Source organism: Macrobrachium rosenbergii, chromosome 12 (assembly GCF_040412425.1).
Source record: "Macrobrachium rosenbergii isolate ZJJX-2024 chromosome 12, ASM4041242v1, whole genome shotgun sequence".
Lineage (NCBI taxonomy): Eukaryota > Metazoa > Arthropoda > Malacostraca > Decapoda > Palaemonidae > Macrobrachium > Macrobrachium rosenbergii.
The window spans coordinates 95,874,610-95,901,324 of NC_089752.1; positions in this window are offsets into that span (position 1 = coordinate 95,874,610).

Here is a 26,715-nt window from a genome sequence, read left to right on the forward strand (position 1 = left end):
TGTCAGAATGGAAAGAAAATTATTCTGTGTCAGAATGGAAAGATAACTATTCTATGTCAGAATGGAGAGAAAACTATTCTATGTCAGAATGGAAAGAAAACTATTCTATGTCTGATGGGAAAGAAAGAAAACTATCGTATGTCTGAAGGGAAAGAAAACTTTTTTTATGTTTGAAAAAGAAAGAAAGTTTTTCACGTTTGAAAACGAAAGAAAACTTTTTCGTTTGAAAAAGAAAGAAAACTATTTTATGTCTGAAAGGAGAGAAAACTACTTGACGTCTTCCTGTGTTGACGAACAAGAAGTGGATAAACGAAGCAGCTCTACCCGTAGATATCCGAAGGGTGATACAGGAAGACTGACAAACAGACAGAGAATAGTGCAAATAGATTTTAACTATATCTTTCTGTACGTATACAGCTACGTGTGTATATTTGTAGCTCACACGTGAAACTCGAAGAAAGACTAAAAGAGATATATAGGAAGAGCGAGAGCATAATAACTTACTGTTTTTTTTTTTTTTTTCTTTGTTCTTCGCTGCCTGGCTTAATACGCAATTTTCTCCTCCATCTAAAAAGTGATATTCTCTTATTTGTACGGAGCAAACCTTTATTCATTTTCAATATTATTGTTAATTAAATTCAAAATATTAAATTTTTTTCATGGTGTGGAATGCGTACTTTCATAATACTGACAAAAACACGACATATATGAATATAATGCTAAAAACACTCACAAATATCCAGTATATATATATATATATATATATATATATATATATATATATATATATATATATATATATATATATATATATATATATATATATATATCTGCAAGGCTAATTTCTATACAGCAAGTTTTTGCTGCGAACTTCAAGTTGTTTTCATGGATTCATATTGGAAAACATGGATGAGTAATAAAAATTTCTTATTTGATTCAGTGCCAGTCCCCAAATTAATAAGAAGGAGAAGAAAAAACATGATTATGTCGAGCGACTATCTCCAAAACATCGATACAAAACAACATCAACAACAACATCAGCAACAACAACAACAATAATAATAATAATAATAATAAAAGTTTATGGACGCAGCTGCAACGAGAATAACAATGGCTGTAATAATAAATGTCCCGGACAAAAAAGCTAATAACCATAAATAACGGCAATAATAGGAATAATAATAATAATAATCGTAAAGAATAATAGCGCCTTGTGGCAGTGGTTGCCAGAGGAGCGATAACACCGTTTCCGGGCATCGACAGAGACGGGGAGAGAGAGAGAGAGAGAGAGAGAGAGAGAGAGAGAGAGAGAGAGAGAGAGTAGGGGAGGAGTGCTGTTCTTTTATTTGTTCCTCTTCTTCACTTGCTTTGTGTCTACTCACCTTTGTGTTTGTTAGTTTTTTGCTTGTGTCTGTAACTGTGCTCACGTCTGTTTTAAAAAGTAATTTTACAGAATGTGCATGTACAAATGTTTGCATATGAACACGATCATACGTAACAAACCTGTGTATTTATACCATCATAAAAGCACAGTACAGATGCGTACACATCCGCCGAAGTATAAAGTCAAGTATTATTTATGGAACATGACCGATATCGATGAAACAACACAGCTTTCATATATTATCCGTGCGCCAGCACGTGTAGATACACGAATATAGATATATATAAGTACTTTAGTACACACGTTACAGACAAGAGTGCGCGCACGCCCCCACGGACACACACACACACACACACACACACACACACACACACACATATATATATATATATATATATATATATATATATATATATATATATATATATATATATATATATATATACACACACATATATATATAATGACGCCTCTGTGCGTGGTGTCACCAAATGGCCAAGGGCACGGGATTTGCAACGAGTAACCTGTGCAGACAATGTAAAAAAAAAAAGGGGGAAGATTAAATACCAAGTCTTGGGGTCTTGAATTCGTGTTATGGTGGCGCAGATAAGAAGACATGTATGACAGTTGATTTATTTGAGGAGAGAAAGCCAGGTGTATTGGGAGGAACACGAAAGGACAAAGAGTGAATGTGTCTGCGTTAACTGGAAGGCGTAGAGCTAGTCCAGGGGTAGTTTTTGCAGTGTCCAAAATATTATAGGGATGGGTAAAGTTCATGGGTTGTAGAGTAACATTGAGTTTGGCGGAAGGAAAATATATAATAGCTAGCGTATATGGTCCAAGAATGGAGAAGAATGCAAATGAGAGTAATGTTCTTGGGAGAGTTGGAATTAGCAGCTGGCTACCATGAATGTATGACGGGGCAGTTGTGCTAGGTGATTTCAATGCAGAGAGAGAGAGAGAGAGAGAGAGAGAGAGAGAGAGAGAGAGAGAGCACTGATGGTAAGCAGCTTCATAGAGTTACATGAGTAAATACTTGTTTCCAAATACCTTTATTCATTAGCATACTTGGTAAAAAGAAGTTGAGAAAGAATTTGCTAAAAAATGTACACGTACAGAGTAGATGACAGAGCAAGTTGCTGTATGTAATGGTCAGAAGAGACGTGGCTGAAGGTATATCTGATCATTATTTAGTTGAAGTGAGAGTTACGATAGATATAAGTTAGAGCTGGAGAGGAAAGTAATGAAAACGTGGCTGGAGGTGTGAAGACAAACAAGTCTGACAAAGAGGAAGCATATAAGGAATAATGGACAAATTGTTGGCTAGGGTTAAAGACATAAAGGTGGAGGAAGTAAATGAAGAGTTTGCACAACTCCATCAGGGACAGAGAGGAAGGGACGATGGAATGAAAGTTTTAGTGAAGACAAAAAAAAAAAAAAAAAAATTAGATCAAATGCAGGTATACTGGATGATGAGTAGGGTAGTCAAGAAGAAAGGAGAGTAAAAGAAGCAGGTAATCAGAAGAAGGAAAAGATGAGCATAATATTAAGGGAAGAAAATGCAGACAAGGGTTAATTACCAATGGATCTCAAACTAAATGGTGAAAATGAAGAGATGCTTTTTTAAGTGAACACAGTCCTGAGTCAATGGAATAAATATTTTGAAGATTTGTTGAATATTGAAAATAAGGAAAAAACTGGATGATGCAAATGTGGAAGAGGTGGGTGAAAGTTTAAGAATACTTGTGGAAGTGATTGCTGAAGACAAAGGGGAAATTAAGAGGTTAAGAATGGAAAAACAAGAGAGTTGAAGTGAAATGATGTGCTATGGTGTTGATTGTGACTGACTGGCTGGGTGACAGAAAGGTTCCATAGCAATTGGCACGAGGAATCATTGTTCTGTTGTTTACAGGTCCAGGTGATGCTGGAGACTAAGAATTGCACAGGCATAACATTACTTAGTATACCTGGGAGGATTTAAGATAGGATTATGATTAAAAAAGCATAACAGATGACAAGGACGGTAAGGGAAAAGCAGTGTGGGTTTAGAAAAGGGAAAAGATTTGTGAACTGAGTATTTGTTATGAATCAGCTAAGTGAGAAGCTTGAAAATCAAAGGGAAAAAGATCCATGCAACATATATGGATCTGTAAAAAGATTATGATAGAATATATTGAGAGGTACTGTGTAGGGTGTTGAAGATCTATAGTACTGTAGATACTTTGTTGATAGTAATTATAAGATTTTATGATAGAAGTGAAGCTTGCGTTAAAATATGCAGGCGTGAAAGGAACTGGTCTGATGTAAAAGTGGGTCCAAGACAAGTGCGTGTTGTGGCTCCATTTCTGTTCAACATAATTATGGGTAGGGTAATATGAGAAGTCGGAGAAAGGACAGTAGCTGTAAGTGCAAAGTTGTTGGATAAGAGAGCAAATGAGTTATGAATGGAATATGGAATGGTTGATATCTATAGGCGATACAGCACTTATTTGGGAGAGACAAGAGAAACTGCAAAACTAGTAAAAGAATTTGAAAGTGTTTGCAAGTGGAGAGAGTTAAGAATAAATGAGAGGTCAAAAGGGTAAATGGAAGCCTGGAAGATGGAGCAATGAATGTTTTTGTGGATGGTGGAAGACTAGGAGCAAATAGTTCATATAAGTTTTTGGAAGTAAAGATAATGAATGGATGATGGTAAGATGAGAGAAGAGGTGTCACAAAATAAATGAATAAAAAAGGTAGCAGGGTGTGAGCAAATGTCCCAGTAACCAATGTGTTGATTTTTTTGAGCCACCTCATGTTAAGGAAAGGTCGTATGCTAAATTACATCAATAAGATGCCTAAGAATACAGGTACATAGGCAAGAGAATTGAAATTAATGCATAGCTGGCAATTTTAAGAGGAGATTTAACAAAAAAACAAAAAAAGGACATTTTCCGTAGTGCGCTTGGAGATCAAACGAGAAGATTCTGTAGAAGTACACAAGGATCTGAACCAGGCAGTCAAGGAAAAATTGCGTAAAATAGTGAAAGGTAACGAAGATTTAGGGGTAAATCTGAGATAGGTTTGGAAAAGAACTTGTACTGAAGGGAAGAAAAAGCAGAAAGATTAATGAAAGCGAAATCTTTGACAGCACAGTTACCTGTCAATGGATTGAACATTTTGGAAAAAGTTGTTGAATGTGGAAGATAAAGAGAGGTGGGCCTGAATAATTCAAGAAGATAAGGAGTTCAAGTAAATTCCTAAAGGCTTGTATAAGTGATTAAGAATGTAAGGAAGGTATTCAAATAGTTGAAGAATGGAAAAGTACCAGTTTAACAATATTACCAGTGAGATTCTGTGTTATGGTGGCGCGCGATGGTGTAACTGAGCGCTTAACTAGTATTAGCGTGGCTAAAGTAAGTCAGGTTAAGAGAATTGCTCCTAAGAATGGACGACAGGAATAACTGTTCCTTTATGTGAGAGGATAAGTGACAGAGACTGTAAGAATTACGGAGGCATAATATAATTTAGTATACCAGGGAAGGTAGATTGTAAGGTTTTAGTTAAAAAAATAAGACAAATTACTTAAGGTTTAATAACCAAGAGCACTGTTAGCTTGTGGAACATTGTTCAAGAAGTTCAAGAGTAAAGTAGTGAACCTGTCTGTGGCAGACGTGTATCCAGGAGGAGCTGATGACAGAATTGAAATGGATGTGTTCTGAAGGTTACTGAGGATGTGTCAGGTAATTATTTTAGAACAATTGAAAGTTTTTATGATGAAACAAAAGCTTTTGTTGTATTATACTGTTATGTTCTGAGTCTGGTTGGAAGAGTTAAACTGAATTTTGAATGTAATTTTGCCTTAAGGGACAACACCTAGATCTCAGAACATAAGCAATAAATGTAATTAATAGTATGACTTACCTAGAAATTACATCTATTCAAAGAAAATGGGATGGTCACCTTTCAAACCAGTCGGTTAGATTAAATTTATTTACAGTTTTGCAACTAGAAGTTAATAAGGACAGGCTGGCAGTTCAGCAATCAAGGCATATACAATGTGCCATAAAAAAAGTGTAACTGCAGTTAGCAAATAAATAAATCTGAAAAGACTACAGTCCTACAAAGAGTTTGACACGAATCTTATAAAATACTTACGACTGGGTAATAAAATTATTTCACACTAGAACAACGTTAACACTAGAGGGGCCTAACATGTGGCCCTTGTAGACTGTCGATTGCAGAAGTGTTGCACGTGGAAAGATGGAATTGAGTCTTCTAAGGCAATTGTTTCACAAGGGCAGGGGCAGAACACGAAGAGCCAGAAAACAAGATTCTATTGCATTGTGCATGGAGCTCGCTTGCAAAAGATGGATTCAGGCAGCTCTCTTAGAAGTTCCGACACGTGGCCAGTGGGAGAGAATAAAAAGCACCAGAGTTAGTGCAGTTAAGAATGAAGCGACCTTGCACTTCGGTGTCAGGGGGCGGAGTGAGAGAGAGTCAGGCCACGGCGTTGTCCCCTTGATTCTCGCAGTGAGCACAGGGCAGCGGTACATCTGAAATAAGCAAATAACAGCCAGCACAAAGGTCAAAGGGAAATAGGTCTTATAGTTAAGATTAACTAAGGGTCAGCCTAGCGGCCCATTTACTATCATGACCTGTCCTTGTGCCCTGGCGTCTTTCTGTCCCCGATACTGGGGTAGGACGCCTACATTCTGTCCCCCCAAGTGTGGTACTCCTTCAGCCACCATGAAATTTGACTTCCTGGCTAATGGGCTGGAGAGACGAATTTCTAAATACGTAAGAGTACAAATATGAGACTTACTGGTTAATTGTAAAGTAGGTCTCAGACAAGGATGTATTATGCCTCCATGGCTCTATTATTTTTTTAAGACCTAGTTACAAGGAAAGGAAAATACACTGGATGTGGATCAAAGTTGAGGGATATGACATGGGATTGTGCATGGAGTTTGCAGCAGATGATATCTACAGATCACAGTGTTATTATGTGGTACAAGATTAAAAAAAAATTAAGTAAAAAATGTGCCGAAGAAATTTCAGCATATTTTTTACTAGATTTTTTTTAAGACCTAGTTACAAGGAAAGGAAAATACACTGGACGTGAAGCAAAGTTGGGCGATATGACATGGGATTGTGCGTGGAGTTTGCAGTGGATGATATCTACAGATCACAGTGTTACTTTGCAGTACAAGATAAAAAAAAAAATATCAAGTAAAAAATGTGCCAAAATTTCCACAGCACAGTCAAGTTTTCTGAACAGCATACAATGCTGTATGAAAATCTCAGCCACGGCCCATGAAACCCTCCACCGCAGCCCACGAAACTTTCAGCCGCGGCCCAGTGGTGGCCTGTGTTGTTGGCACCTATAGCGGTGTCAGATGCACGACCATGGTTAACTTTAACCTTGAATAAAGTAAAAACTACTGAGGCTAGAGGGCTGCAATCTGGCGTTTGATTATTGGAGGGTGGATGATCAACATAGCAATTTGCAGCCTTCTAGCCTCAGTAGTTTTTAAGATCTGAGGGTGGACAGGAAAAGTATGTACAGAGAGACAAATAGCGGTCTCAGTAGTTTTCTTTTACAGAAAACTAAAACCTGAGGGATGGAGAAATGGATATCAGTCCAAATATCGCAAATATGGAAGCTGTGTCGACTGACATAAGTATGTGGGAGTATGTTAAAGGATACTGGTCATATGAGAGAAAAGGTGAATTACAGCTTGTGAAGTATTGGTGAAACACAGAATCTCTGCTCGGTCTCTGCAGAATGTTTGGAGAAAAGTCAAAGTTGGGATGTATAATATTATGCTGTTCGACATCTCTTCTTTGATTTGGTAGAAATATAATCAAAACCAAAAGAAAAGAAAAAGAAACAAAGACAAGATAGCACCAAGGAAAAGCTTCCTCTGTGGAAGCAGGGAGGGAAGCTTGCTGTTTGTTGTGTTCAAAAAACCAACCATCTTAGCGGTTTATAAATTTAGCTTAGGGACCTATCCAACAGGGAAGGTTTCGCCAGGGCCACCTTTAGTTAGGGTGTACCTTAACCTCACTTTCCTCTGAACTGTGTATCGGCAAGTTTTTGTCATTTTTCAGGCTGCCCCCAAGCTACGAAGGGGTGGTTGTTTACAACAAGCAAACCACCTATGCATGGTCGCCCCAGGTCAGAGAGAGCCCAGCGGTCACGAGAGAGAGCACAAGCGTTAGTGCTTCCGCTCCCTTTCTTTTGTCTTTATAACTTAGTGGAACTGATGATAATCGCGTCAACAGCCACCGGGCGTCAGATGCAAGTGCGTGCAAGCAATCTAAGTAAAGGTAAGTCTGAGGATGGCAATTACTCGCCGTTCTTCTGTTATCTCTCCTACTGTGTTTCTGGTCTAAGTTTCTCTCTTCTCAATCACTGACTAAAGAATCCTGGTGAAACCATATCCCTTTTATGAAGTCAATTATATGAAGTACAATTAGTGTTGCCTAGTGAGATTGCATAAGGTATCCTCCATGGTGTTAACATAATTTTCTCGATTTAAGATACACCCATTGCAGTAATTAAGGATCAGTGAGAGGACATCTAAGTAACAGTCAGGCACACCTTGGAACTTGATCACACCTTTGTTTGGAGGAGGATAGCCATAAAGTACTAGGGAACTACTTCTAAGAGTGTTACTAGAGCGGTCAGCTGTTGCGTTATAACCTAAAGTGGGGGAAATATTATTGTGTCTGAAGGGGGACAAATTGGGGAACTGTTATTGGCTCATATAGATTTCCTCACTTTAAACAATTTACTTTGTTGGACTAGGTGTTTGATCAATGGGGTTATTTAATTCATTTGTTCCAGAATAAAGCAAAATATTCAGTAACCTAGTTCCAACTAGCGACCGAATCTAATTAAGTTAATTATCTGTCTTTTGGGGTAACTTTCAGCCTAAATTGATGGGATTACGTGGGTCTTAGGCTATATAAATCACAGGGCTGTATAAATCACAGTAATTAATAATTAAACTCATCCACACACAATGACACCACATAATTATATATATATATATATATATATATATATATATATATATATATATATATATATATATATATATATATATATATATATATATATATATATATATATATATCTTCCCAAGCAACCCACCTTCCAAAGCTTTAATATAGAATCTTTAATAAGAAATACTGTGCTTTCCTTAGCACCACCTGACAAGAAAGGGCAAGAAATATTGGCCCCTCCCTAAATCCTTTAATTGTACTCTGTTTATCTCTCTCTCTCTGTGTGTGTGTGTGTGTGTGTGTGTGTGTGTGTGTGTAAACATGTGACTGCCGGAAGATCCTTTGTTTCAGAACGCAGAGCCGTGGGAAGATTATTCTTGGCCAGAGGTGGAATAGAACCAGCGATACAGATTATGAAAGAGGAGAGGCCCGTAGAATCATGCGGTCTTGACTGACCACACAGTGACCCTGAATCAAAATGATGTGCATGCCTAGAGGAATGACGCTAGCCCCATCTAGACAGGAAAGCATCCTAATTCCGGAACAGAGGTTTTAAAAGGACTGACCCTGGGAACAAGAGGTCAGAGACATGCCCAGATGCAGTCAAGGCACAGCCCTCTCCCTTGCCTCCCACCTCCCTCAGAGTGCCGTGCCCCTCCATGAGGCCCACCTTGTTGGTCCTCAGTCTTATTGCCAGTGAGCCCCTTAAGTCCTCCTCCAAATCTATTCTACACTGAAGCCACCTCTTCTGCAAGATAAAGTGCTCTGTTTACAAGGGTTCTTTCATTCAGTCGCATAGTTTGAATTCTCTCACCGAACTTCCTACTTTATTTTCAAGTGCCAATGTTTCGTATCAGCCTCTCCTTTGTCAGTGCAGTGTTAGGTAAATTCCAGTGTATGAGGGATTACATAAAATCGTGTGTTCAAGGCATCTTTGGCACCCTCCATGCGCTGCCTTGTCCTATTCTTATTTCGCTGTGCCCCTACTGGCCTTTAATTCGTAAATCTTTCCATGACAGAGGGAGTGTCAGCAGTGGAATCTTTCCTTGATTGTGCCTTGCGTGTTGTGAACCCCATGGCACCAGCATCAGCAGCATCATACCAACAGAAAATCTTAGAAGCCTTTACTTGTATATAACCTTTTAGTCTCCTTATTACACAGGTCTTACATACCTGCCTCAATTCCATTTCATCTTCCGATTGTCTTGCTAATGTAAATATATGTAATTTTAAAAACTTACCCAAATTTGTTTACTTACAAATTGCCTTGTGAGTAGAGCCCTCGGCTCAGTAAGAAACCCCACTTTTCCTTTGTATATGACGATTACCTGACTCAAATTGCTGTCAGAACTAATATATATATATATATATAATATATACACACATATATGTGTGTGTGTGTGTGTGAGTAAAAAAGAGGTATGGAAGTAGCTGCAATAAATTGCTTGCATGTTATGCAAGGGGCAAGAAAAATTGAGTAATGAGAAATGTCGAGAAATGGTACAGATTTGGCTAGAAGTGTGAAAGTGCATACAGAATGAGGTGAGTGGTGTAGTGTGAGTATGGCATTGGCAAATAACTTAAGATATGCTTTTGTGCAAGCATGTGAAGTACCTGTAAGACTTTTCTGACTTTCACATTTGGAATATAAAATTTAGGCCAAAGGACAAGCACTGGGACCAATGAAGTCATTCAGCCCTGAAAACAATGTTGAACAATTATTAGGAGATGGCAGAAAGTAAGATGGAAGACAATATGAACTGAAGTATAGTAATAGGAATGAAAGGGGCTCCAGCTAGGGCCATGTGAGTTATACTAATGACACTACCCCTCTGTGAGAAGCTTTTGATCTCACAGGATGAAAATGGCAGCAACTGTGTATTTTTTTTACTTTAGAACCACCCACATTAAAGGAAACAGTCCTCTCTCTCTCTCTCTCTCTCTCTCTCTCTCTCTCTCTCTCTCTCTCTCTCTCTTTTGGAATTGTTGGAATATAAAGTTTAGGTCAAGGGCCAAGCGCTGGAACCTATGATGTCATTCGTTCCGAGAGGGAAAATGAGAGTAAAAATGTTTTAAAGGTGCAAGAGGAGGAAAACCTCTCAGCTGCATTATGAAACAATTGTTAGGAGAGGGTGGAAAGTAAGATGGAAGATTCTATGAATGGAGGTACAGTAAAAGGAATGAAATGGGTTGCAGCTGGGGGCTGAAGGGACACTGCAAAGAACTTAATTATGCCTAAAGTGCACTGCACGAGGTGCACTGATGGCACTAACTCCCTAAGGGGCTCTCTCTCTCTCTCTCTCTCTCTCTCTCTCTCTACATATGTAATGAGGTCTTTTCTTTTCTTGTTTTATTCGTTTCTGGCTTTGTTTGTCGTTAGTTGTTAGAGTCTCAGAGGCTTAGGAAGACACAGTGCAGCTTTCTTACTTCACTAACACACTAATAAACTTATACAGTATATATACAAGTTAGTAGTATGACTATGAATCGAAGTATGAGCCTTTCTTCAATCTTCTTAACCCGCAACTGGTGAGGCTCTCGACCTCACTCCGCTAAGGCTCTTGGATCTTCTCTCCCTCTCTCTCCCTTCAAGCTTGCCTTCTTGAAGGTTCTTCAAAGGAAATGTCCATCCCACCAGTAGGCTGACCATTGCTTCTGTTCTGCCGTGCAGTCATCCTTATTGGTTGAATATTATCTAACGACATCCCTTGGGTGTGATTAACTGACTTAATTCTTCCTTTGTGGGTGGGACTAATGACGTCACAAGTCTTCAGGTTACGGCAAAAGTTGAAGGGTCAGGTCACAGGTGAAACGGGTAGGCAGTGTTTAATGGTTGCTCTTAGATTATTCTGGCACCAGTGTTTTGGCTACATACTCATGACACTTCCTGATCGTTACTCCCTCTCTCTTTCTCTGTCTTGTTTCTCTATTATTCATTCTCTCTCTCTCTCTCTCTCTCTCTCTCTCTCTCTCTCTCTCTCTCTCTCTCTCTCTCTCTCTCCCTATCATTTGTCTGTTAGTGGTTCTCTCTCATTTCTTTTTCTTTCTTTTATATTTACGCTATTCCTAACGAATATTCTCTAGCTATCATTACATCTATATATATATATATATATATATATATATATATATATATATATATATATATATATATATATATATATATATATAAAGTTAAACATTTGGATGCTATATACTTTTGAAGTAATTGTTTAAATTTAATACTGGCCTTAGGGGCACTTAAACACAACCAAATCCATAATGAAATATAACAAACATAGATTACTTACCCAGTACATTACATTTAAACAATAAAGAAGGTTGCCATTGAAAGCTAGTTGTAAATGGGTTACTTAAGTTACTTTATTTACTCAAAAAGCAATGGGATAACTGTGGGTGGGAGGCAAGACAGACTGGTAAATTAAGTGATGTAATCGCAACAAATAGTTAACACAACATAGGATGTCTGGGGTTAGTAAGGAAATTTACATGAATCAATAGCAAAAATGGAATAAATGTTGACTGGGGTGCAAACCAGTAGGACAACTGGTAATTAAATAAACCTCATTACAGGATACTGACATATTTTTCAGAATAGTAATCACAATTGTTATGAATCATAAAGGAAGAGCCTCAGACCCAGACTGACAATCTGCAATAGCCAACGAGAGCTGATGACTGGGTTGCAACGGAGTGAGTACCTCTTTGAGGCATGAATCGCAAAGGCGGTGGTTGCAGAGCAATGAGGGGGCGAGACAACACAGTTCGTGTCATCTTCCCAACTGCACAAGCTTTTGCAGCAGCTGAACGGAGCTGCTTTAGCTTTCTTCGGTACCAGCGGCTTCAGAGATAAGGGGTAGGCAACATCTCCTTTCTAGAGAGACCAGGCGCACATCTGAGAAGATCTGAGGATATCTATAGACTGACTTGTTTTTCCTGCATCAGTGAGGGTTTGGCGGATGCTGGCAGGGCGCTATTCCCATGGGTGAACATGCATGCTGGGAGAGTTCTGATACCAGTAAACAGCTCAAGACAAAATGGGTTGTAAGTCACTTCTATGACAAGGGGGCAGAAAGGCTAACTATCATTGGGATGCCCTTATCATTCTGACTTGCAAGTACCTGAGTTGACCCTTTCCAAAAGCCCATCCCAAATACTACCATCTTGTAGGGAGGTTTGTAGCCCCATCCCTGGGTCCTGGTCTAACTATTTTATTCACAGGAATTCCCTCCTAATGCATTCTTGCAATAGAGGTGGTTGCGGCTTAATATTCACAACAGCTCCCCCTTTAAGCATGCCTTCCACTCTCTATGACTTTTACTTTCCTTCCCTCCCTTTACTAGGTCTTGTCTATGCAATGCAGCTAAATTAAGGGGACACACCTAACTTCTAGGGAGGAAGGTAACTTTACTAGTTGACTTAACTTCAAAAATCCTAACACTATTCAAAGGTATCTACGGATGTTTAATTATCTTTCGTTATGACAGTCAAAATACATTCCTAACAAGTTTCAGTTTCCCACTAATGTTACACAAGATTAGCTGCCATAGCACCCATTCAACTGACAATGAGCTATCTACATACATCAAGTTTTATAAAGCACAAAGTTTCTTACTTCTATGACAAATGTAAACCCGAAGGGTTAATAAATGCAAATCAATGTATAAATGGCTAGGACGTGTTCTCCAGCTTGCGAGAGTAGAGTACAGGTCTTAACTCATATATCTTATCTAACATTGGCAGTATAACACAATGAGAGTTACTCAAATAACTTCCTCTGGGTTTTGGGGTGCCTGGTATACTCTAATAATGAGGCCCTGTGCCTAGAGGGCCATGAGCTCAATGGCTCTGATATACAGGACAAAATGTTATCACTGAAGTATTAACAAAGTTCATAACAGTAAAATTATAAGGTTACTACTACTATCTTACAGGATCTTGTCTAGGATATCAGTATCAGAGGTCACCTAGGCTATCTCCTCTGGGTAGGTGCCAGGATCACTCGGTGATGGAAGGCACTGTGCCAATGGGACACAAGTGCCAAGGAGAGCTCATGGCTCTGAGTAGTTAACTGAACCTTTTGCAACCCTTTTTCTTCTTCTTTGGGTTCCTACAAGATTTACTTGCAAGGTTCAGTGGTGACGGAGGCACCAACTCTGGTGAAGGCGCAGGTGTGCCTTGAGGAGCGATGTCAGGAAGGCTCCCTACTTCAGCTGCTTCCACTTCCCAGCAGGACAGTTCCTGGCCCACCAGTGAAGGTGTAGCAGGGTTCTCCTTCAGAGGTCCATCCTCTGAGGGCTGAAGTGATGAGGAAGAACGGTTATTAGGTGCGGGAGACTCACAATTGGCTGTGACCAACTCTGATAAATTTATTGGATCTCCCAAAGGAGGGTCGGTTGCGTGTTCTGTTCCTGGCACTGAGGGATGGCCAGGCACAGTGGTTATTTCTGGCAATGGCTCAACATCTGGGATGGACAAAGACTGACCCTGCTCAGGGCGCTCAAGTGGCACTGGCAATGAGGTTACATCAGGAGGGCTTGACGAGGAGCCCGGGGGTAGAGATCCCCTAGGTAGCTTTGAGTTAGGCTGAGACAAAGAATCCTGTCCCAGGTGGAGGTCACAGCCTCCAGGACTATCTTGGGTTTTAGCTAGCATACTAGTTATTCGGTTGCTGGGGCATCATGACCACTCTGTTGAGTGCCCTTTTACCTTGCACGTCTTACAGTGGTACTTCGAATTGTCGCCTTCCTTTCGCTTTGAGGGAGGAAGTTTCTGGTGGCCTTCCTCTTGTGACAAGGGAAGAATCGGCCTGAGTTTGCATGGTGAGACCCCTTTCCATTCACCATTTCGGCAGGCGTAAAGTAATCTTGTCAGTTGGGGCATGCTGCCCGTCAAAGCAGTATTCCCATTGGTGACATCTAACATGGGATTTGGTATGGAGAAAGTGGTCAGGCAACAGAGAGGAGTTGGGAGAGGACATCACCAGAGGAGGTCTCGTCCCAACAAGAATTCAACCCGTGCCTGATCTTACTGACTACGCCAATGTGTTGCTTTTGGGTGCTCCCCAAGGTGTATTGACCTGGAGCTCCACAGTTGGGATAGATTTCTTGAAATCTTCCACCCAAGTCATCATCCATCTTGTTGTTTCGTCTACAGTGGCACTAGTTGGCACCTTCGTCCTTACAATCATGCAAATGTCTGATGCAGTGTCTATGGTAGTCGCCAGACATACTGGGGAGCTAGAGCCGTCAAGGGGTGCCACTGTGACTACTTGAGTATCCAGTCTCTCAGGGTAAGGACTGTCAGCAGGCCACGTTGCATCGGATGTGGCACTGATTACCTGGACATGCTTGGTCGCTTTAGCATGCTGTGGGCAGCCAGGATATCCGGCACTATAGTGTCCGGGATCACAACAGTCTTTGCAGGAGCCTCTTGGATGGGTTTGCTTGTCTATGGTGATGATGTGTGGAGAGGTTTGCTTGTCAGTGGATGGAGAAGTGCCATTTGGGGTCTTGAACTGCTTAGGAGGGTGCTTCTTGGTGGCTCCCCCTTTAAAGTAACACTCCGATTCTGGATGTCTCTTCTTATGGCAGTGGTTACAAACTGGAGGTTTTGATGGGAGTCCATTCTTCAGGCGAGCTGGCCCTGAGAGGTGTCCGGGTGGCATTATGCATTGGTGAGATGTTCTGGAAGACAGGTTATAGGTTTCCCAATCATCAGCCATATGATAGCCTTCCATGAGTGTCTTGGGCTGCTTATCATTGAGGTACATGGCAAGGGACCCAGGAGCACACTGGAAGAAATCCTCCAGCATGGTCCGGTTAAACAGGTCCTCAAACTCAGTGCACATCAGGGAGTCAAGCCAGCTCTGACCCACTTGGGTTTTATGGAAGGCCCATTCAGCCCAGGTCTGACCAATTTCTTTCGGGAGCCCCCTAAACCCTTCGGGCTTCATCCATGTTTCCCCTGGTACCGCTCTCCAGCGAACAGAGGGCGGCCTTAGCTTTACCATCCATGTGCTTGGAGAGAAGCAAGGCCCTTTCTGTCTTTGTGGTACTGTAATTTGCTAAAAGAGCTTCTACCTCCTCAAACCACACCTCTGGTTCGTCGTCCGTCCACTTGGGCACCAGTGAGTTGGTGCTCAATATAGAAGGGGATTTGGGAGGTGTGGAATTAGTGGCTAGTTGCTGGGTGAGAGCTGTGTCACTGTCTTGTCGGGCTTTCTCAAGCTGAATCTCCTTTTTTTTAGAGCCAGCTCATGCTGCCTTTGTTTCTCCTCTTTTGCATCCCTCTCCTTCCTCTCTCTTTCTTCTTTGGATAATTCATACTGCAGTTTTTCTTCTCTCTCCTTCCTCTCTCTTTCTTCTTTTGCCTCTCTCTCCTTCCTCTCTTTCTTCTTTTACTTCTCTCTCCTTCCTGTCTCTTTCTTCTTTTGCTTCTCTCTCCTTCCTGTCTCTTTCTTCTTTTGCTTCTCTCTCCTTCCTGTCTCTTTCTTCTTTTGCTTCTCTCGCCTTCCTATCTCTTTCTTCTTTTGCTTCTCTATCCCTCTGCTCTCTCTCTTCGTACCTTCTTCGCGCTTTGCTCTCCATCCTTTCTCTTTGCAGCATGGCATCAAGCTGCTGCTGTACCCACTGGGTGAGCTCTGTTTCCCTGAGACCTGCCTCCTTCCCCAGATTCATGAAGGTTTTATAGTTTTCTGCTGACATGATTCAGGTAGGTTAGGGTGTCTTAAAATGGCCTGGAAATGAGAGCACTGTGGGAAAATGTCCCTTAATTTGGTGACACTTCCCTGGAATGGCACCTTTCAAAAAGGTGGCACTGTGGTTGACTGTGCTGTTCAAAGGTCACACTAAACGGGAGTCCATTCTTCCTTGTTAGCAAAATCTCAATGATCTCTATGGGTGGGTTGGCACTCTGTGTTTCAATGCACAGGTGCGGGTTGTATATTAACACAGGACTGTCTTGGTGGCACTGGGGTGCCAGCAGTTGTTGAAGAATGACACCAGGTAGCAGTACAAACCAATTGCACTAAAAGGAAATAGCCCTCTGAGCGAAGCAGCACACTTACAATGAGTAGTAGAAAAAGAGAAAAAAGAAAACAAATAAAGCAAAACACGTCAGCTGGGTTACTTGATGGGCAAAGCACCGAATCAGTGGCACTGCGAAGGGAAAACTCTTGGTTGGCACTCGTGGGTGGCTAGATCTGGAGAACTAGTGGTGTGGCTGACTTCCTTTCATGCAGAGTCTGAAGCAGTCTCTTGGGTTCGGTGTCCCTTAGACCTGGTACTAGCGGTGTCTATGACTCGCTAAGTGATATGCACTGAATGTGCTTGTATGTGTTCACGTTATATGTAAGTCTTGAAAATATTCACTGTGCGAGATAGTTTAATCAACTGTGGTTAATTTTAACTTGCACCCAAAATTATTCCATGATGCAGAGTTTTATTTTTGGTCCAATCTTTTCTTCTGTAAGAAATGGCTCAAGTACCTGAATAATAACCTGAATCAACACCACTGAGCCTAAAATGAGTCATAACTAACGTAAGTAGTTTTGCTAATCAAAATAATGGGTTTCCTAAGATGCTTTCTTTCCATTTCAATAATTATGTAAAACAATGTTTGTATTTTCCAAGTTGCATATAATTACAGAAATTCCACAATAATTTTAATAATACATGCTACAATTTAAATAAAAGCTGATAGGGCATGTAGGAACTCTTAGCACCTTTCTCTCTCTCCAGCTGAGTAGCGGTATTAATAAAATGACTCGCTCCTTTTAACTAAATTAAATGAAATCCACTCTCAGTGATTTAAAAATAAGATGTGTGTTCTTGTTCTCGTTATATTAAAAGAGGTTCTTGTTACAGTGTTTTTTATCTGCAATAGGATTCTAAGGTATTGAGTTCATATGACAGCAGGTTAAAGGCGAATGATAAACCCCTTGACGTTCAAGGTCTCAAGAGCGAGTGTACTGTAAACAAAGGTACATGTGGCTATGTTTACAAGTAACATGGTTCCAAGATGGCGGTGTCTGTGATGTCACGCTATCCACATTCAAAATGGTTGACTCCCACAATGCTCCGCAGTCAACAAACTTACACACATGTTCTTTCGTTACTCTACAAAATTACTCAGGAAAACACTTATTTTCTCTGGTGGAATGATTTGCTTGTATGCATAGACGTGAATTAAGTTCTTAAACACCAATAATACTTTTACATTATTAAGAAATTCAAGACTAAAATTCTGAGGTGACGGCTAGCTAACGAGATGCGTGGCTAGCCAGAAATGTTGGCTCGGATTTTTAGAGTAGCCTAGTTGCCGGACGTTACTCTTAAACAAGATAAATTTTCAAATGCTTTCAAAATTCACTTCACAAACAGGAAAAGCGCACTTCCTTTCCAGACATAAACTGTTTATGAATAACATTGCCTATCACTTTCTAACTTGGCTAACACCTATAATGTTACTTATAAAGAGACAGCCCTTTCTAAAATGACTAACTACCAACTCTCTACCACACAGAGTGCTACTTGCTCACCTACAACTCCCCACAGCTGTTTTACTCTCAGCGTGAGAATTAAAGACTCAGCCTTGCTCTACTTTTACTTATCACAAAAATCACTTTTCAAGCATTAATTATTCCCCATTCATTACCTAACGTAATTTTAATAAAAAACACTGGTATCTCAACACTCTTACCTTTATCTCATCCTCATTGTCTGTTCCACCTTTACTTATGAATTTCATGAGATCAATTTGCAAGTAATTTATTTTCCAAGTTCAATTACATCCACAGTCCAGTACTGGCAATTACAGTTTTACTAATTGACCAAGGATCCTGGCTAGATCACCAGTGTTACAGATTTGGATGCTATATGCTCTTGAAGGAATTGTTTAAATTTAATTCTGGCCTTAGGGGCACACCTGCTCAGATCTGAGGTTAGCTACAGACTGATTTGTTTTTCCTACATCATTGAGAGTTTTGGCGGATGCTGGCAGGGCGCTATTCCCATGGGTGAACGCGTGTGCTTGAAGAGTTCTGATACCAGTAAACAGCTCAAGACAGGATTAGGGTTGTAAGTCAAGTCTACAACAAGAGGGCAGAAAGGGAGTTGACCCTTTCCAAAAGCCCATCCCAAAAACTACCAACTTGTAGGGTGGTTTGTACCCCTATCCCTGGGTCCTGGTCTAACTATCTTATCCACAAGAATTCCCTCCATATGCATTCTTGCAACAGAGGTGGCTGTGGCTTAATATTTATAACAAATATATATAAATATATATATATATATATATATATATATATATATATATATATATATGTGTGTGTGTGTGTGTGTGTGTGTGTGTGTGTGTGTGTGTGTGTGTGTGTCGAACGGCTACAGGTGAACTGACAGGTAAACCCTGATATATCCGGCTTTACAAGTACAGTCATGCTCGTAAGTGACAAAACATGATTCTTTTGTTTCGTCCAAACTCTCAGACTCAATTTAACTGTTGCCAAGTTAATGTAAAACTTTTTTATTTTCAATGTCATAAATGTTGATAAATTTGTGAATTCACAATTAAAATTATTTTCTCCATGGGTATACATATGATCTCTTATGCATTGGTATAATTTGTAATCTATGTGAAATTAATTAATTTTTTACATTGCTTCACTCAAAGCATGATGTGATAAGGTTAGAAGTGTTGTCAATGCCAGCACGCTTGACTTACTCGGAGTGGTCATCGTATCTACCTCTACAACAAATAACAGTAGACCTAATAAGCTCAACAGTCTTAACAAAATTTTCAAACCAGGAATATGAATTACACAAACTTTTCTTTGAATTTTGAAGTTTTAGGCTATGTTCAAACTGTCTGTATGTTGCAAAATGATTTACAGGCCTAACAAAAATAATCTAAGGCTTCTGAAATGTAATCTCATTTACTAAAGGATTTATTTTTAGAGATTACTTCTTCTTTGCAGAATAAAAGATGGTGATGATTTCTATTATATCGGGAAGATAAACATTACTCTAAATATTTAATAGTATTAATGCCAAGGCCCATGCAACACTTTTTAACTGACTAAGAATGTTATTTTTTAAATCTCTTTTGCTCTCTTCCGGTGCACAATTGATTCATTCATAAGGTAACTTGAAGTGCAAGAATGTGTTGATAAGTTCAGATGCTCACTGGCCATTCACAATTGTATATTAGCAATATACAATTGTGAATGCTAAGTGCAATGTACAGAAAACTAACATGCCTAGGCCTTTGAACAAAACCTTGGCATTAACAAAAGTGGAATTACTTAGGCAAATATTTGCTAATAAACCATTGTTTTTGAAGTGGTTAAGAAACATAACACAAATAATTAATATTTTTTATGGAAATTCAAATACTCATATAACAAATACAAAATAAATATTTTCAAGATCATTTCACGTCTCTACACATTGTAGACAATTATGTTCCAGCTGATTCATGCTGCCGCCACTCATATGGTTGCGTCATTCGAGCACCGTCCACCCGTTGATATCAGTGGATGCATTTTAGCTACAGTAGTGCTTTTGTATATATTTATTTGCCTGTTTTTCAGCGTTGAGGCATAAAATAATCAAATAGGACTATTTAAAATGTTATGCTTGCAATGTAAGCAATATCAGTGTTACAAATTTTTCATTTTGTTTTGTTTAATTTAACGTTTTAACCTAGGTTTAATGAAGACTATTTTTTTGTCAAGTGCATCAGCACTGAGTGAACGAAAGTTCTGGGAGTGTTTCGTCACTGTTTTTCTGAAATTTGGTTACACGTAACATAATTCTTACAATTTTAATAAATGTGATAGATTTCCCTCTTATGACACATATTATGGCCTTATTTTATCAAATACATGTGTTTTTACATTCAAATAAAAGATATATACGCAGCATGTTAATTTTCCAGTTAATGAACTTAGAACAAAACCCATTCAGTCATGTAGCATCACTTATGAGCATATCTATACACAGTCCTTGGCTAAATGTCCTGGTTTTTGATGCATAAAACACCAACCTTCATTTTTGTCAGTCTGCTTCAATTTGGCTGTCTTTTAGTCCTTATGTCTCTGGATACCCCACTAGACTTCTTCAATGGCTTCTGGTGTCCCACTAGGCTTATCCCATGAGCCTCTAAGTACCATTTTGCAAGCTTTACCATCTCGCCAACGTCTCTTGGTACTCTTTCCCAGAGGAATACTGCCACCTCTGTGAAACACATGCTGATAAACTGTTCCTTGATGAGTAAATCTGCAAAATCATTAAACCCTTAGCGGCATTCACCCATCTCAATCTTTATGTTGAAATATCTCTGTAGCCTGGCTACAAACATATGCAGTCTCACCTTGTTCTGGCCTAGTCTCATGGAATTTCTTCCAAAAATCTTCCTCAGTCATCTCAGATCTCTTTAACAATTTTTTTAAAGCTTCATAATTCAAAGCCTCATCAGAACGACAACCTAGAAGGAATTTTCCGACCTTTATCAGCTAGTAATGGACTTCGACAAACAGCCCACTCATACCTATGCCACCCTTGGCTCCCTGAAGACCTCTCATGTCGTCATGTTTTTCATCAAACCTAGGCAACCAAGGTTTTGCAATGACTATAGGGGTTCTAATGCTGCTTACTGTTCCTCTGGGTTTCTATTTAGGCTTACCTTGCCCTTGAGTCTTATTACTGAAAGTTCATGTTTCTTCTTCTTTCCAGCTTCCTGACCAGCTTTTCATCATATGCTCTTTGTTTTTCTGCCTCTTCTTTTTGCATTTTGGCTTCTTTTGCTGCTTCTCTTTCTCTGTCGTTCTGCAAGGGCTAAGTTTTGCTTTTCATTCACGAGGTCTCTCTCTCTCTTTCTCCAGTCCCTCCAGTCCTGTTTCACAGGCCAATTCAACGCGTTTCTGAAGCTCTATTGCCATCGTCACTTCTATCTACTTATTTTACAAGATAAAAAAAAATTATACCAAATCACTGCCACCAATCAAACCTGTCACGGTCGCCAAATTATGTCACAGTAAGTGATGAAGGCTCATCGTGAAAGTGGCCTTTTAGCTTGTAATATGGTGCATTAAAAAAGTATACTGGATTTATTCACAACCTGGACTGGATGATTTCTCTTTGGACTGAAAGTAACTAGTGGAGGTGGTCTTCCGGAGGTTCTGTTTTCCCTCTTCGTTTTTGTATAACAGCTCATCACTCTCAGCTGCTGCTAAAATAAATTCGAGCTCCTCACTCCCATCAGCTACCGTTAAAATAAATTCCAGCCCCTTGCTCTCAGCCACCACTAAAATAAATTCCAGCCCCTCGCTCTCAGCTGCCGCTAAAATAAATTCCAGCTCCTTGCTCTCAGCTGCCACTAAAATAAATTCCAGCTCCTCACTCTCAGCCGCCACTAAAATAAATTCCAGCTCCTCGCTCTCAGCCGCCACTAAAATAAATTCCAGCCCCTCACTCTCAGCTGTCTCCAAAATAAATTCCAGCTCCTCGCTCTCAGCCACCGCTAAAATAAATCCCAGCCCCTTGCTCTCAGCCGTCACTAAAATAAATTCCAGCTCCTCACTCTCAGCAGGCATAAAAATAAATTCCAGCTCCTCGCTCTAAGCCACCACTAAAATTCCAGCTCCTCACTCTCAGCTGCCGCTAAAATAAGTGCCAGCTCCTCGCTCTCAGCCGCCACTAAAATAAATTCCAGCTCCTCACTCTCAGCTGCCGATAAAATAAATTCCAGCCCCTCACTCTTAGCCGCCACTAAAATAAATTCCAACCCCTCGCTCTCAGCCACCACTAAAATAATGTGGTGCACCACAAAAAAAAGTATACTGGATTTATTCACAACCTGGACTGGATGATTTTCTCTTTGGACTGAATGTAACTAGTGGAGGTGGTCTTCCAGAGGTTCTGTTTTCCCTCTTCGATTTTGTATAACAGCTCATCACTCTCAGCTGCTGCTAAAATAAATTCGAGCTCCTCACTCTCAGCTACTGTTAAAATAAATTCCAGCTCCTCGCTCTCAGCCACCGCTAAAATAAATTCCAGCTCCTCGCTTTCAGCCGCCGCTAAAATAAATTCCAGCTCCTTGCTCTCAACCGCCGCTAAAATAAATTCCAGCTCCTCACTCTCAGCTGCCACTAAAATAAATTACAGCTCCTCGCTCTCAGCCGCCACTAAAATAAATTACAGCCCCTCACTCTCAGCTGTCGCCAAAATAAATTCCAGCTCCTCGCTCTCAGCCACCGCTAAAATAAATCCCAGCCCCTTGCTCTCAGCCGTCACTAAAATAAATTCCAGCTCCTCACTCTCAGCAGGCATAAAAATAAATTCCAGCTCCTCGCTCTAAGCCACAACTAAAATTCCAGCTCCTCACTCTCAGCTGCCGCTAAAATAAATGCCAGCTCCTCGCTCTCAGCCTCCACTAAAAATAAATTCCAGCTCCTCACTCTCAGCTGCCGATAAAATAAATTCCAGCCCCTCACTCTTAGCCGCCACTAAAATAAATTCCAACCCCTCGCTCTCAGCCACCACTAAAATAAATTCCAGCTCCTCACTCTCAGCCACCACTAAAATAAATGCCAGCTCCTTGCTCTCAGCCGCCACTAAAATAATTTCCAGCTCCTCGCTCTCAGCCACCACTAAAATAAATGCCAGCTCATTGCTCTCAGCCGCCGCTAAAATAAATTCCAGCTCCTTGCTCTCAGCCGCCACTAAAATAAAATCCTGCTCCTCACTCTCAGCCGCCGCTAAAACGAATTCCAGCCCCTCGCTCTCAGCCACCACTAAAATAAATTCCAGCTCCTTGCTCTCAGCCACCATTGAAATAAATTCCAGCTCCTAGCTCTCAGCCGCAGCTAAAATAAGTTACAGTCCCTCGCTCTCAGCCACCACTAAAATAAATTCCAGCTCCTAGCTCTCAGTCGCTGCTTAAATAGATTCCAGCTCCTCGCTCCCAGCCACCACTAAAATAAATTCCAGCCCTCGCTCTCAGCCGCTGCTAAAATAAATTCCAGTCCCTCGCTCTCAGCCACCAATAAAATAAATTCCAGCCCCTCGCTCCCAGCCACCGCTAAAATAAATTCCAGCCCCTCGCTCTCAGCCACCGCTAAAATAAATTCTAGTTCCTCGCTCCCAGCCACTGCTAAAATAAATTCCAGCCCATCGTTCTCAGCCACAGCTAAAATAAATTCCTGCCCCTCGCTCTCAGCCGCCACTAAAATAAATTCCAGCTCCTCGCTCTCAGCTGTGGCTAAAATAAATTCCAGCCCCTTACTCTCAGCTGCCACTTAAATAAATTCCAGCCCCTTGCTCTCAGCTGCTGCTAAAATAAATGCCAGCCCCTCGCTCTCAGCCGCCACTAAAATAAATTCCAGCTCCTCGCTCTCAGCCACCACTAAAATAAATTTCAGCTCCGCGCTCTCAGCCGCCACTGAAATAAATTCCAGCTCCACGCTCTCAGCTGCCGCTAAAATAAATTCCAGCCCCTTACTCTCAGCCACCACTAAAATAAATACCAGCCCCTCGCTCTCAGCTGCCACTAAAATAAATTCCAGTCCCTCGCTCTCAGCCGCCACTAAAATAAATTCCAGCCCCTTACTCTCAGCCACCACTAAAATAAATTCCAGCTCCTAGCTCTCAGCTGCCGCTAAAATAAATTCCAGCTCCTTGCTCTCAGCCGCCACTAAAATAAATTCCAGCCTCTCACTCTCAGCTGCTGCTAAAATAAATTCCAGTCCCTTGCTCTCAGCCACCACTAAAATAAATTCCAGCCCCTCGCTCTCAGCCACCGCTAAAATAAATTCCAGCCCATTGCTCTCAGCCACTGTTAAAATAAATTCTAGCCCCTTGCTCCCAGCCGCTGGTAAAATAAATTCCACCCCCTCACTCTCAGCCACCGCTAAAATAAATTCCAGCCCCTCGCTCTCAGCCGCCACTAAAATAAATTCCAGCTCCTCGCTCTCAGCTGCCGCTAAAATAAATTCCAGCCCCTCGCTTTCAGCTACCACTAAAATAAATTCCAGCCCTTGCTCTCAGCTGCCACTGAAATAAATGCCAGCCCTCGCTCTCAGCCCCCACTAAAATAAATTCCAGCTCCTCGCTCTCAGCCACCACTAAAATAAATTTCAGCTCCTCGTTCTCAGCCGCCCCTAAAATAAATTCCAGCTCCTGTCGCCTCAGCCGCCACTAAAATAAATTCCAGCCCCTCGCTCTCAGCCGCCACTAAAATAAATTCCAGTCCCGGCTCTCAGCCACCACTAAAATAAATTCCAGCCACTTACCTCAGCCACCACTAAAATAAATTCCAGTCCCTCTCTCTCAGCTGCCGCTAAAATAAATTCCAGTCCCTCTCTCTCAGCTGCCGCTAAAATAAATTCCAGCTCCTAGCTCTCAACCGCCGCTAAAATAAATTCCAGCCCCTCGCTCTCAGCCACCACTAAAATAAATTCCAGCTCCTCACTCTCAGCCGTCACTTAAATAAACACTCTGCCGCCACTAAAATAAATTCCACGCCTCTGCCGCAGTAGTTTTAAGACTAAAATAAATTCCACCCTTCAAAGCCATCTCAGCTGCCACTAAAATAAATTCCAGTCCTTTCGCTCTCAGCCGCCAAACTAAAATAAATTCCAGCTCCTCGCTCAGGCGCCGCTATAATAAATTGCAGCTCCTCACTCTCAGCCGCCGCTAAAATAAATTCCAGCCCCTCGCTCTCAGCCACCAGTAAAATAAATTCCAGCCCTCGCCTCAGCCACCACTAAAATAAATGCCAGCCCCATGCTCTCAGCCAGCTGCTAAAACAAATTCCAACTCCATGCTCTCAGCCACCACTAAAATAAATTCCAGCCCCTCACTCAGCCGCCACTAAAATAAATTCCAGCTCCTCGCTCTCAGCCGCCACTGAAATAAATTCCAGCCCCTTGCTCTCAGTCGCCGCCAAAATAAATTCCAGCCAACAGGGTTAATTATAGGTCTCAAATGATTATTTTCTCAGCCGCCACTAAAATAAAATTCCAGCCCACTGCTCTCAGCCACCACTAAAATAAATTCCAGTCCCTCACTCTCAGCCGCCACAAAAATAAATTCCAGCCCCTTACTCTCTGCCTTTGACGTTAAAATAAATTCCTGCCCTCACTCTCAGTCGCCGTTAAAATAAATTCCATCTCGCTCTCTGCCTCTCTCGCTAAAATAAATTCCAGCTCCTCGCTCTCAGCCACCACTAAAATAAATTCCAGTTCCTCACTCTAGCTCTCTCTGCAAATAAATGCCACCCCTCGCTCTCAGACGCCACTAAAATAAATTCCAGCCCTTCACTCTCCGCTGCCACTAAAATAAATTCCAGTTCCTTGCTCTCAGCCGCCGCTAAAATAAATTCCAGCCCCTCGCTCTCAGCTGCCACTGAAGTAAATTCCAGTTCCTCGCTCTCAGCTGTTACTAAAATAAATTCCAGCCCTCGCTCTCAGCCACCAGTAAAATAAATTCCAGCCCTCGCTCTCAGCCACCGCTAAAATAAATGCCAGCCCCATGCTCTCAGCTGCTGCTAAAATAAATTCCAACTCCAAGCTCTCAGCCACCACTAAAATAAATTCCAGCCCCTCACTCTCAGCCGCCACTAAAATAAATTCCAGCTCCTCGCTCTCAGCCGCCACTAAAATAAATTCCAGCCCCTTGCTCTCAGTCGCCGCCAAAATAAATTCCAGCCGCTCGCTCTCAGCCACCACTAAAATAAATTCCAACCCACCGCTCTCAGCCACCACTAAAATAAATTCCAGTCCCTCACTCTCAGCCGCCACAAAAATAAATTCCAGCCCCTTACTCTCTGCCGCCACTAAAATAAATTCCTGCCCCTCACTCTCAGTCGCCGTTAAAATAAATTCAGTTCTCAGCTCTCCACTGCAAAAATAAATTCCAGCTCCTCGCTCTCAGCCACCACTAAAATAAATTCTAGTTCCTCACTCTTAGCCGCCGCTTAAATAAATGCCACCCCCTCGCTCTCAGCCGCCACTAAAATAAATTCCAACCCTTCACTCTCCGCTGCCACTAAAATAAATTCCAGTTCCTTGCTCTCAGCCGCCGCTAAAATAAATTCCAGCCCTCGCTCTCAGCTGCCACCCACTGAAGTAAATTCCAGTTCCTCGCTCTCAGCTGTTACTAAAATAAATTCCAGCCCCTCGCTCTCAGCTGCCACTAAAATAAATTCCATTTTCTCACTCTCAGACGTCACTAAAGTAAATTCCAGTTTCTCACTCTCAGACGTAACTAAAATAAATTCCAACCCCTCGCTCTCAGCTGCCACTAAAATAAATTCCAGCTCCTCGCTCTCAGCCGCCG